Raw genomic sequence first — 13,830 nt, 5'->3', positions numbered from 1 at the left:
GGTGCAATACCAGTACTCACCACTATCCGAAAGCCGGCATTTTAAAACAACACCAGATTTTACTTTTTGCAAAACTGAATGAACCCAAAGCAGGCTAAAGAAAGACTTACTGAGATGTGGATCCAATGTAAAGTTATATTCTGAAGTGACTTGAAGGTTTATAACAAGACTGGCTGCGCTGTGGATTTCAGCAGTTTAAGTAAATTTGGACTGAAAGACACTAAAAAAAATCTAGATGTTTAAATTGACTGAGTGACCTACTTTTGAGTGTCACATAGGTTGCAATTGTTTAAATGTCATAGTTTTAAACTTAGAATCAGCCTTCTAGCTGCATATGTGAAAATGTTTAGTTTTATTTGAATGCAGAAACTGGGGAACAGAAATGACAGCTTAAAGAGATTCCAATTTGCCTGGCAACTACCCCCATCAGGAGTGAAACTTGAGTCACAGCTGTGTTCCCAGGCCTAGCTGCCCTTTTGCTGCTCACACTAAGGATATGCCATCTATCTGATAATTGAATTACCTGTGCTCTACAGGAGCTCTGAACAAAGCCTGTCTTGACTCAGGCAAAGGTTTTATTACAGCGGTCGTAAAATGTAGCTTCCTCTTGGCAGAAGCTGGGAGGAGCACTGCCTGTGAGAGCAAGCTGGCTTGGCAGAACTGGATAAACCAGTATTTCTACCTTGTGCTGAGAGGAAACCACACCCCTTTGGAGCCAGAACATAACTTTAAAAAGATGGATCATTCATAGAGCGGACATGTGAAAATTTTATAAATGATACCATAATTCTTGTGATTTTTCTGCCCACAGTTTAAGAGGTTTTTAGAACCGGTGGTATGTTCAGGGGGGTTTTAGCGGAAAAGTGGATATTACTCTAAATGTATGCATGTTAAAAATCTGAAACTTCATCAGTTAATGTCCATACTCCCTGCGCACATGTATGTAAAGTTGGGTCAATGTCAGAAATTGAAAAATCAGTTAAAAAGTCAATTATGTGCCATTTCTGAATGCAAGCTCTTAGAAACAGCAGATTTGGACAGAGACATGGCTAAATTCAGCCACACCATGTATATGTAATTTCAAGCAACTGTGTAACTGTGAAATATGTCTTTTATTATCAAATATAGAATGTGTGCAATCTGACAGAGGAGTGTCCTATCTGCAAGCCATAAAATGACATCCCTCTGACTCACAGTTCATTCCCCAATCAAATGATAAATGGAAGTTTGACCAATTAGAAGCTGAGAGAGAGGTAGGGTCAGTGATGCTAGAACACACCCACATTCTAAACACATAAAAGCAGACAGACAGGACAGATAGGGGCTTTTCAAATCCATCTGCCGCTGGAAGCTCTGCCGGAAAAATCCATACTTTACCTCCATCAAACCTCCAGAGAGCCAAACTAGAGACTTCAATCTATCCAGAACTAGAGACCCAGACCAGAGAACCAGAGAGAGCTGACCCAGATCACTGTGAAGTGCAGAGACCAGAGGCGAGTTTAAAACCTGACCAGATCCATGGCGAGGCCCATTTCACTCAAGAATATAGTGTGAGTACCTAGAAAACTGTGCAGAACCAATCTCCTGGTTAAAATAATATAATTCAATCCTATTTTAATCTAAGTAGAACTGTCTCCTAACTGTCACCTGTCATTTGCAAAAGCTGTCACTTGTCATTTTCTAGTTGCAAGCTGCACTTGTCTTTTTGAGCTTTTAAAATTTCAAATCTGAAAAACGACCTTTATTTAATCGCTCATATCTCCGCGACCGTTTGTGCTAGAGACTTGCAGTAACTTTCATTTGGAAGCTGAGATCCTAGGCTTTCCTAGGACCCCAAAACGATAGAGATAGTCCTTGTGGTTCCTCTGTAATAGCGCTCGGCGCATCCGCGAATTTTGCCGCGATTTGCAAATTTCTTCACGTGTAAAAAGACAGCAGTTTTGCTTTTCCTTGCCAAAAACTTCGTTTACCTGCTAGTTACTACTAAAGCATTGTTAAGGTGATCCTGAATTCATAGAAAGTAGATATCACTCACCCTGAACCTCTGAAAGGGAATTAAAAGCATTTTAGCATATTTTTTAATTCATTGCCAGCACATATCAAAGCAATTTGGGCCTGTGTTTTCAAACTTCTGTAGTCTAAGCTTGCTGGGGTGAACTGAATCACATTTGATTGCATTTCTGAGAACTGTGTGTTTTCCTTCCATTTCCTTGCCTTGCATCAAGGGGGGGAGGGGATTGCCAGAGAAAAGTGATTACATTGTTTGGTTGAAATCATATTGAGTATTTTCTGTACTGCATTCATTGAATAGTGCATCCACCTGAGCTTACATAAAGCATTCTTTACCAGCTTCTTCTTTTGTTCCTATTCACCTGTGTGCTACCTTATCCATTTCATGTCAACTCCTTATTGATTATAGAGAAGCGTGTTAGTGCCAGATTCTCCGTTGTTAATCTTTATCATATCAGATTAAGTGTGCTATTCAATTATTAATTTATTATAAGGTGTGATATATACATCTCTTGTTTAAATTATCAAATAAACCCTTTAACTTGCAAAACAGAACTACTTCTTGGCTCAGTGAGGTCAGGGGATTCCAAGAGAGGGGTGTTATATAGGGGTAGTCATCCAGAACGCATGAACTGGACATAAAGATATATCAATAAGGGTTTTCATTCAGTATTATAGACTAGGCGTTGACTTAGCTGTAGGGTTGAATTGAATCCTCTTACAAATTGGGGGCTCGTGCCGGACGTCTGGGTTAGAATACCACTTGTGCAGCTTAATACAGTGTGCTAACTGACGGGATACATACATCCAGTCGGATCACCACGCTGCATTACGCTGTGAAGCATTCCTCAAAGGGACACTCCAAGAAAAGTTCTGTTCTGCAAAAATAAAATACTAACTTCTGTAAGTCAGGACAGAGACCAATCTCTAGAATGACGACCTTGGTAGATATGAAAATAGCCAGAGAGCACTTCTTACATAAACTATTTGTGAGAGGTGAATGGGCTGAGCAGGGCCAGGATGCCTGGTTGCAGGCCATCAAGCGACAGGTCACTGAAACAGGGTCAGACTTATGGAGAGATCAGGGTCCATTACATGTGGCCCTGAGTGAACTATATATGGCTCCTAAAGCCAAAGAGGAACACAATAAGATTGCCAGGATAGCAGCATACCTGTACCTATATATGGGAGACATGCAGGATAGATGTGCTGAAAGCCAAAATCTGGCAAATAGGCAACAGATGGTGTTAGAGAAGGTCCAATCTGACCTGGTCTCTTCTGAGCAGAGGCTGCAGAGGAGCCAGGAGTCAGAAAATGACAGCAGACTGTACATCACTAAAATAAAGGAGGATATGGATGTGCTGCAAAAGGAAAAGTCAGAACAGGATACCAGATTTCTGGCCTTGCAGAAGGAACACCAAGAAGGTTTGGACTCCCTACTGCAAAGCCAGAAAAAGCTGGAGCAACAGCTAGACTTCAATAGGGCATGTGCTGAGCAGGTAGTCACCCTGCAAAGCCACCTAGATAGAGAGAAGGCAGAGAGCAATAAACTGATTCTGAAAGACCTGGATACCCAGGCAGAGTTTGACCAGGAGCGCCAGAAAGCTGGTGCCTTCCAAAGGCAGAGGGACGACCTGGCGGCACAAATGCAGGCTCTTAGTCAGGAAAGAGACGCCATAGGCCAGGAAGTCTGCCATTTAAAAAGGAAAATGGAAGAAAATCACCTGGCCCTCCAGGGGCTGGGTGACCTCCAAAAAGAAAACCAGAACTTGTTAGAGCACACCAGGAGGGTGGAAGAGGCTCTGGCAAGAAAGGAGCAGGCCAGTAGGGATGGGACTCAGGAGGTAAACCTCCCGCAGCAAAGACTGGCCCAGTTCTCCAGAACCAACCAGGAAGCACAGAGGGAAAATGAGGCCCTCTGTCAACACAATGATAGGCTCCAGCAACAGGTAGCGATGCAGGAGAAACTGATAGAGTCGAGTAAGGCCTTAACAGAGGAACTGAAAGCACAAATGCAGGCTCTTGCATTGCAACAGGGAGCAGGGGCGGATAGAGATGAGGTCCACTGGGAAAGAGAGATTCCTGACCATAACCGCAGGAGCCCTAACACCAGGGGCCTTCATCTCCCCCGGTCCCTGGACTCTACCACCCCCATGTCCCCTGGCGCACATGAGCACAGGGCCACAGGGATGGCAGATTACTATCCAGCTAAGAGTATGGGGCTCATAGGCCAGTACCACTCAGGAATGGAGGGGTGGGCATCCGGGTATGGGCACCCAAGTACAGTACAGTTCAATGGGGAACCCCAGGAGAGTAGGCCCATTAAGGGCATCCTGAAAACCTCTGCCCAGTTAGGTCAGTGGAGGGGGTACCCATCAAATCCTGGCAGCAAGGAGGAATCTGAAGACTCCTCTGAACTGCGCAGGACACAGGAGACCAGGTCCCCACAGTCTGCCAGCCATTCCCAGGCTCGCAGAATCCGGGAAAACCTGGAAGAACAGACGGGAACCTCTGGGAGCAGTGCCTCTGAGTCCGAGGACGAATGGACAAGGGTTACCCGAACCAAAAAGGCCAATAAGGCAAAAAGGGCCTTGCTTAAGGACCCCTTAAAGCAGATTAAGGCGATCAGGAGCATCATCACGCCTTACCATAAGAACGCTAAGTATTCTGTTTGGGAGCACTTAGAGTTGTTTGAACAAATGATGGAGACTTTCCATTTGAAGGACAGCCAAAGCTGTATTCAATATGTAAAGTGGACCTTCTCCCCGGAATACTCCAGTTTCTTTGCGGGGCTGGAGGACCAAAATCATTTAAGATGGTCCACCTATAAGGCGGCCATCTTGAAACATTTTTCTGTTCACAGAAATCCTCAAGAGGCTCGCAAGGCAGCCTATAATTTGCAATGTGGGGAGGATCAGGCCCCACAAGAATTTGTGCAGGAGTTAAAGCGTGCTTTTGCGCAGACCACCAGAAGGGTGCGCACAGACAGTCGAGAATTCGTTAATACATTTTTTCATGCCTTGCCCAAATACATCATGACCCAGCTCGTGAGGGATTTTCACGAGAAAAGATCCTTAGACTGGGTCATTGAACAGGCTACCCGGATCTATGAGGTGCAGAAACCGGTAGATAGCAAAAGTAATGCCCAGAAAAACCCCAAAGCCAACAGCACCCCTGCTGCTGCCAAGGTGGCAGAGGTAAAGGTCACCCCCGTTTTGGATTTGGAGATGGGGGGCCTAAAAACCTACCTGCACCTAATAATGCTAGGCCCAGAAGGTCTTCGGGCCAGTCACAGACAGGGAGCCAAGGAGGCAGCCCCACAAATGGGGTCCCTCGCTCTCCTGATTATGTAAGTCCCCGTTACAAGGGAAATCGACCCATCCTGGGTTATGTGTGGACTCCTCCAGCCCAAGGGGGGGGATCCAGCCAAGCACCTAACCCAGGGAACTTCCCTCCAAACTTCCCACAGGAGGGCAGAAATTTACCAAACCCTGGGCAGAACTTTTTCCCCAGATATCCACCCGACTTTCAGCCCCAAAACCATCCATCCTTCTTTCCCCAATTCCCTGAGCCCAGACCACTGAATCCGGGAGAGGGGAGGCCAAGGGTGGAGGGGTACCCAAATCTTCCCAACCCGGGGTATTACCAGAGGAGGGACAGCTACCCTTCCCGGGATCAGCCCAGGTGAGAAAACAGGGCCCCGTATCAGCCTGAGCGGGTTTCCCAGTTAGAGCGCCAGGTTCAAAACATGGCGCGGGATCTGGGTCACATACTGAGGGCTCAGCAGAACCCTCAGATGGGCGTGCCGGCGCAGAACGCACCCAACTCTGGACCTGGTGCTCCAGAACAATGACGGGGGCAGCACCCCGATAACTCACCGGTTCCCAGGGAGGAGGCACAAAGGGAAGGGGGGTGTAAAGCCTTGGAGGAAGCTTCCTTCCTCACTTGTAAACAGCCCCTGGAAACCCAGGAACCGGAAACGAAATCTCTTGCCCCTGAAAGTCTGCCTCCTAAGGAGCAGAGGGGGGGTAGGAGAAACAAAAGACCCAAACAGACTCAGTTTGAGGAGGAGGTACAGATCTTCCAATTTGAGGGAGAGGGATCCTCAGAGGATCCTGGGAAAAGGATCTTCTCCTTCAGAGAGGGGGGAACTCCCCCCAAAGAAAAATGGGTCCCTAGGGATGCAAATCCAGACTGGGGAGATGTGGAGACTGAGCTACCGCCGCCCACCATCTCATCCCAGAACCAACAGCAAGAAAATCCCCTGGTTCAAACCCATCCTGGGGACTGCCTCCAAAAAGGGGGGGGCGGCCCAGAACCGGAACCAGGGGAACCCACAATGGCTCTGATCTCCAGTTGCCAACTTTTTCTTTCAGATTCCCAAGGCTCTCCACAGAATTCTGCCCAAATCTCTTCGCTATCGATGTCCAAAACCAGAAAGTTAGCCCACCAGTTGTCCAAAAATGTGCATTATCTGTGCCCCCTTGAGGAGAAGGAGGGAAGATATTATGCCCCGGTACAAGTACAGGGGCAGGGTACAATCTCGGCACTGGTGGACACGGGATCTCAAGCTACCCTTCTGTCCAGAAGGGCCTTTGACGAACTGAATGCAGGAAGGGGAGAGAATTACCAAATTCCTCTCACCTCTCTTCCTGGACAACTACAGAACTTTGACGGGAAGGAAATTCCCGTCGAGGGGACGGCAGATTTGGATATTAAAATTGGGCGACATAAGTTGAAACACCCGGTCATAGTTGTGACCCCAGAGGGCACCCCTTGTTTACTAGGGAATGACCTCCTGAGAAGGTTGTCACCCCTAATAGATTGTGTAAACAAGGTCCTCTGGACCCAGACTAGCCGACCAATAAAATTAAAACAGAGTGTCAACCATGTTAGTTTAAACGGCACCTGCCACATGGTTGAACAAAAATCTGACCAAGTAGAATTTCACTTCCAGAATAACCAAATTCCAGACGTGACAGTAATAGCAGTAGGACAACAGACTGGTGATGGGGGGTCCTCTCTATTTCTGAAAATCAACCTTCCTTCCAGTCTAAAGTGGTATTCCACGCTGGAAGGAAACACTCTGAAATTCTATACTAATCCACAATCAGAAACTCCCACTCCTATAGTCCAGAAAGATGTGAAATCAGCTCAGAGCCTGGCTGATATTCAGCAAATTGGAGAGCAGTTGTTCATCCCTGTTCAGTTAAATGATGGGAAGGACTCTGTTCTCGCTCGAGTGTGTGTGAACAACGGTAAGAGCTTCATCAGCGAAGCCATGTTTCGCCAACTCCCAAAAGATCCAGCCATTCCCACATTCAAACTGATAGACAAATGGGAAATGGACCTGGAAGCACCTAATTCCAAACATCTCCTGCCAAGCAGGTGTATGCTCAAAATCTCCATTGGCAACAAGAGCATAGTCCATAATTGTTGGGTCGTGCGAGACGTCACTGCCGCCTTTTACTTAGGCAGTGACATTCTCAATCGCTTTGCCATTAGTTTGGACCTAATAAACTTCAAAGCTTGGTCCCGATTAGCGGATAATCCCATGAGCTTTGATGATCCAGAAAAAGCATTTAGGTCAGCTCAATTGCTACCTTATGCAGTTGAAATTCAGGTTAAAGAGGAAGTCACCATCCCAGAAAGGACCCGACAATTCTCCCTGGAAGTGAAAGTTAAAAGGGGACAAGAGTTGAAAAACCCTGATGCTTACATACATCTAAATGCTTCTCTTCAACAGCAAGGGTTGGGGGTAAACCCAACACCATTAGTCAACATAGAACATGACACCATTCCAATAGAGGTGGATAACAGCGACTTAAAGAGTATTACTCTAGCCGCAGGCACCATTATTGGAATGGCGGTTGATGACCGACATTTTTCCATCAACTTAGGAAATGAACTGTTAGGACCAATCCCCAAGGACTGTTTTGACAGTGACAGCGATGACAATACAACACCAGACAGGATTTTTACCCGGCATGGGGGGAACTTCCTGGTGTACACTTCCTGCCCCTATGGTAAGGAAGATGTGACTTGTGACTTCAGGAGGGATGAGGTGATTTTCCAGGTCCATGAGGGCTGCCTTTTCCACCTGAAGCCTCCAGTCCAAATCAGCACTCTGACCAGGGACTTCTCCACCCAGCTGGAGGAGGCCGCTGAAATAGCCAAACCAGAAGTCTTTCCAGGCTTCAGGCAGATGGTGGAAGAGAGAGTCAACCTAGCTGATGCCTGTGTGACTCTGGAACAAAAGCAAAAGTTGAAACAAGTTTTCTTGGATTTCCAAGATCTCTTTGCGGTAGACTCATATGACTGTGGTCGCACTGACATCCACACAACCACAATCCCCACGGACCCTGGCATGACTCCTGTGTTTGTGAAGCAATATCGCTTGCCTCTCGCATCAATGGAGTCCCTTACTGAAATAATTAAGAACCTTGAGTCCCGGGGAATAATCCGTCCAGTCCACAGCACCTTCAATAATCCGGTGCTGGGAATATTGAAGCCAAACGGCCAGTGGAGACTCTGTGCCGACCTCAGGGAGCTCAACAAACGGGTCCATACTTCCCGATGGCCTCTGCCCTACATTGACCAAGGGCTGGCCCAGATCCAGGGGTCACAGGTATTCACTGCAATAGACCTGACCAATGGATACTGGACTGTGCCTGTCAGTAGGGAGGACCAATACAAGCTGGCTTTTACCTTTGGGGGCCAGCAGTACACATGGACCCGGACTCCCTTCGGATACCTCAACTCCGGCAATGAATTCAATATTTTCCTACATAAGGCCATGCCCGACCTGGGTGCGAGGGGTAACCTGGCTTATGTAGATGATGTCCTCATCAAAAGTTCATCTGTGGAGGAACATATAGCGGAGATCCGTTATGTTCTGACACAGTTGAGGGCCGCCGGAGCAAAACTTTCCTTTCAGAAAGCACAGTGGTGTAGAACCCGTGTTAATTTCTTGGGGCATGAGATTACTCCTCAGGGTCTCTGTCCCCAGGAAAAGAAAGTGGAAGCACTTCAGAAACTGAAAGACCCCACAACTCTGCGGGAACTAAGGAGCCTCCTTGGACTGACTAATTACAGCAGAAAGTTCATTGAGGGCTACGCAGAGATCACCAGACCCCTGATTCATCTCCTGAAGGGGGGGGTCAAGTGGGAATGGGGTCCAGAACAATCTGAGGCAGTAAAACAACTCAAAAGAAGCCTCTCACAAGCGCCTTGCCTAGCTTACCCTGTCAGAAACAAGGAGTTCTTCCTGGAGACGGGGTTCTCTAATACGTGCTTGACGGCAGTATTATACCAAAAGCATGACAAGGTCAATAAAGTAATCTCCTATGCGAGCAAAACTTTATCCTCTGTGGAGGAAAAATTCAACGATTGTGAGAAGGCACTCCTGGCAACGGTGTGGGCATTGAAGAATTACCGCCCGTTTATCCAGGGGGAACACATCATAGTGGAGACTCCACACCAGCCTCTGCAATATCTCCAAAGTGACAGAATCCGGGCCGGAAATGTGAGTAATTCCCGAATTACTTCCTGGATTCTGTCAATGCAAGGCTTTCCTGTGGAGGTCAGATATGGCCAAAACAAGAAGAGTCCACTCGCGCAAGGTCTGGCTGACTTGCATGATTGTGCCAGAGAAAACTGTCTCGAGGACGAAAGTCTAAAAATCAAGGACAACATGGAGGCATACCTTAATTCCCCACACAAAGTCTTTGAAGAAGACAAGTGTGAGGGAATGCCCACTGTCTATGTGGATGGATGCTCTTACCATGTTGACAACGACGGGGAGAAAGAACTGGTGGCTGGCGTAGGGAATGCATGGGTGAATGAGTCCCCAGAACCCTCCGCTGGATACAAAATTGGTCCCCGAAGTAGTCAGGTGGCAGAATTGATGGCTGTGCATCAGGCCATCCTCACTGCTGTCCAGCATCAACTCCACGAACTGGTCATAATCACAGATTCGGATTATGTACGGAACGGGTTCGTGGAGCACCTGGTTAATTGGAAAACCAGAGGCATGTTATGTGCTAACAACAAACCCTTGAAACATGGGAAGTTGATCCAAAACATTGATGATCTGGTCACCTCGAATGAGATGACCATCTATTGGAAGAAGATCAAGGGTCATTCCAAAGTAGAGTGACCAGACAAAACTGGAAATGACTTAGCTGATCAGCTGGCCAAAACCGGGGCCATCCAAGGGGATCTAATTGAGATTGAGTCCCTGTTGGGGGAAATCCAGGTCACTGCTATCACTAGGTCCCAGACAAATGCTCACAACGACCTTTCAATTGCACAATGGAGTAAGGAGACCCCTGATGCTGATTTGATTACTGCTCAGAAGGGGGATCCAATAATTGGTAAATTTTACCAGCACCTTGAGGACCCTGAGAACTTTCCCCTGACGGATACCGATTACATTGGGAAAGAGGACCTAAGAGTGTTGATGAAATGTCCAAAAATGTTCCGGATCCAAGACGGTTTGTTGGTAAGGAAATCCAAAGCTGGCCACGACCAGTGGGTGGTTCCTACCTCATTCCGAAGCCTGATGTTAAGTCACGCCCATGATGCGGCCACCGCCGGTCATAGGGGGTTTCACACAACATTGGAAATCTTAAGAGAGGTGGCATACTGGCCACACATGGGGCAGGACCTCGACCAATACTTGAAGGGGTGTCTTGTGTGTGCACAATTTCAGCCATCATCCCTCACGCACCGTGCGCCTCTCCAAAAGAGGGGGATGACCCTGCCATGGTCAGATTTACAAATCGACTTTGTAGGCCCCGTGATTCGCTCGGCTAGGGGGAATAAGTACATGTTGACTGTGACATGCTTGTTTACCAAGTGGGTGGAATGTCTCCCAGCCCCAAATTGCAAGGCAGAAACTGCAGCTGCCTTGATGATTAACCACATCTTTTCCCGTTTTGGTCTACCTCAAAGGATTGAGTCAGACAGAGGTAGCCACTTCACCAGTGAAGTAATGACAAAGATGTGGGAGATACTGGGGGTCAAGAGAAAGCTGCATATTGCTTATAGACCAGCTTCTTCTGGGGCAGTAGAGAGATATAACCGAACCATTGTGAGCATATTAAAGAAGTTTGTGGCAGATTCTGGGCCAAGTTGGGATATCCGATTACCTCTGGTCCTAATGGCCATCAGATCTACCCCTTCATCTGCAACCAAAATGTCACCATTTGAGTTGATGACTGGGCGCAAGATGGTGCTTCCTCAGCATTTGCTCTACAGGACCCAAGAGCAGACACTGATAAATGCCTCCACTACTCATGAGTATGTGGAGAATTTAAGGAAACACCTCCAACATGCTTTTGCTTATGCTCAGCGGAATCTAGAAAGATCAGCTGATAGCATGAAGACCCACTATGACCTGAAAACTTCCAGGAAGGAATATCAGGTGGGGGACCGGGTCTATCTATACAACTTCCAAAGGAACCAGGCCAAGCAGCGCAAATTTTTGCCTACATGGAAGGGACCCTTTGAGATCATCGACAAGATCTCCCCTGTGGCCTACAAAATCCACATCCCCAAAGGTCCTTTGGCAGAGGGGGAAGACAAGTGGGTCGACATAAACCAGTTGAAATGTTGCCATCCCAGGCACACTCTGCAACAACTGGAGGAATCCTCTGGAATCCTAGCGGGTACTGTCTCAGACTAATTCAGTTCCAATCATAAAACATACCACATCTAGTCTCTAAAATATTGTGATTTGCATGAAACTGTCTCTTAGTTATACTGTTTTTTTTTCAAAATAAGAATGTAATGTTTCGTTATGATGAAATGCATATGCTGCCCCACTATCTCAACAATGGTGGAAAAACGGCTATGAGTAGGTATTGCCGCTCTTCCTTTGTCGTCCTAGGAGAAAGAAGACCTTGAGAATGACCAAGAAGGACGATCCGGAGACCGGGAACGAAGATCCAATGGGCCCAGTGTACCGCCCAATATTCCCATCAGGACCGGCGAGGAGAACCGATCGATCGGTACCGGATGGAGGAAAAGATGCTGAACTGTGCCATCTATTGGAAGAAGATGAGGAAACATCCCAGGTCTTGCGAGTCCCATTCGTGAAATAGAATGGCCATCGCAAGAGGGGGGCTTGTGGGATGTATTTACCCATGCATCCGAGCCCTACCTCAAAACTGTGCAGTACTGACATGGAAAACCTCATGATGGCCAGAGCTTCCCAGAAAATGCACAGGGAAATGCATGAAGAATAGGCTGCCACTCATTTTTGCCGATGTTATGGGCACAGAAGGACACTGCCTAAAACCACCATTGGACTACCCACACAGTAGTCTGAAACCATTGGGAGTGGCAATGCTGATTGCCAAAAGCAAACCCATAACTGTTGGGAATTCATTTTCTTAAATCCCAAAAATGGGTGCAATACCAGTACTCACCACTATCCGAAAGCCGGCATTTTAAAACAACACCAGATTTTACTTTTTGCAAAACTGAATGAACCCAAAGCAGGCTAAAGAAAGACTTACTGAGAGGTGGATCCAATGTAAAGTTATATTCTGAAGTGACTTGAAGGTTTATAACAAGACTGGCTGCGCTGTGGATTTCAGCAGTTTAAGTAAATTTGGACTGAAAGACACTAAAAAAAATCTAGATGTTTAAATTGACTGAGTGACCTACTTTTGAGTGTCACATAGGTTGCAATTGTTTAAATGTCATAGTTTTAAACTTAGAATCAGCCTTCTAGCTGCATATGTGAAAATGTTTAGTTTTATTTGAATGCAGAAACTGGGGAACAGAAATGACAGCTTAAAGAGATTCCAATTTGCCTGGCAACTACCCCCATCAGGAGTGAAACTTGAGTCACAGCTGTGTTCCCAGGCCTAGCTGCCCTTTTGCTGCTCACACTAAGGATATGCCATCTATCTGATAATTGAATTACCTGTGCTCTACAGGAGCTCTGAACAAAGCCTGTCTTGACTCAGGCAAAGGTTTTATTACAGCGGTCGTAAAATGTAGCTTCCTCTTGGCAGGAGCTGGGAGGAGCACTGCCTGTGAGAGCAAGCTGGCTTGGCAGAACTGGATAAACCAGTATTTCTACCTTGTGCTGAGAGGAAACCACACCCCTTTGGAGCCAGAACATAACTTTAAAAAGATGGATCATTCATAGAGCAGACATGTGAAAATTTTATAAATGATACCATAATTCTTGTGATTTTTCTGCCCACAGTTTAAGAGGTTTTTAGAACCGGTGGTATGTTCAGGGGGGTTTTAGCGGAAAAGTGGATATTACTCTAAATGTATGCATGTTAAAAATCTGAAACTTCATCAGTTAATGTCCATACTCCCTGCGCACATGTATGTAAAGTTGGGTCAATGTCAGAAATTGAAAAATCAGTTAAAAAGTCAATTATGTGCCATTTCTGAATGCAAGCTCTTAGAAACAGCAGATTTGGACAGAGACATGGCTAAATTCAGCCACACCATGTATATGTAATTTCAAGCAACTGTGTAACTGTGAAATATGTCTTTTATTATCAAATATAGAATGTGTGCTATCTTTTTGGGGTCCTAGGAAAGCCTAGGATCTCAGCTTCCAAATGAAAGTTACTGCAAGTCTCTAGCACAAACGGTCGCGGAGATATGAGCGATTAAATAAAGGTCGTTTTTCAGATTTGAAATTTTAAAAGCTCAAAAAGACAAGTGCAGCTTGCAACTAGAAAATGACAAGTGACAGCTTTTGCAAATGACAGGTGACAGTTAGGAGACAGTTCTACTTAGATTAAAATAGGATTGAATTATATTATTTTAACCAGGAGATTGGTT

This window comes from Ambystoma mexicanum, chromosome 2p, assembly GCF_040938575.1.
Source record: "Ambystoma mexicanum isolate Mex_15411 chromosome 2p, UKY_AmexF1_1, whole genome shotgun sequence".
Lineage (NCBI taxonomy): Eukaryota > Metazoa > Chordata > Amphibia > Caudata > Ambystomatidae > Ambystoma > Ambystoma mexicanum.
This window is presented reverse-complemented; position numbering follows the sequence as displayed.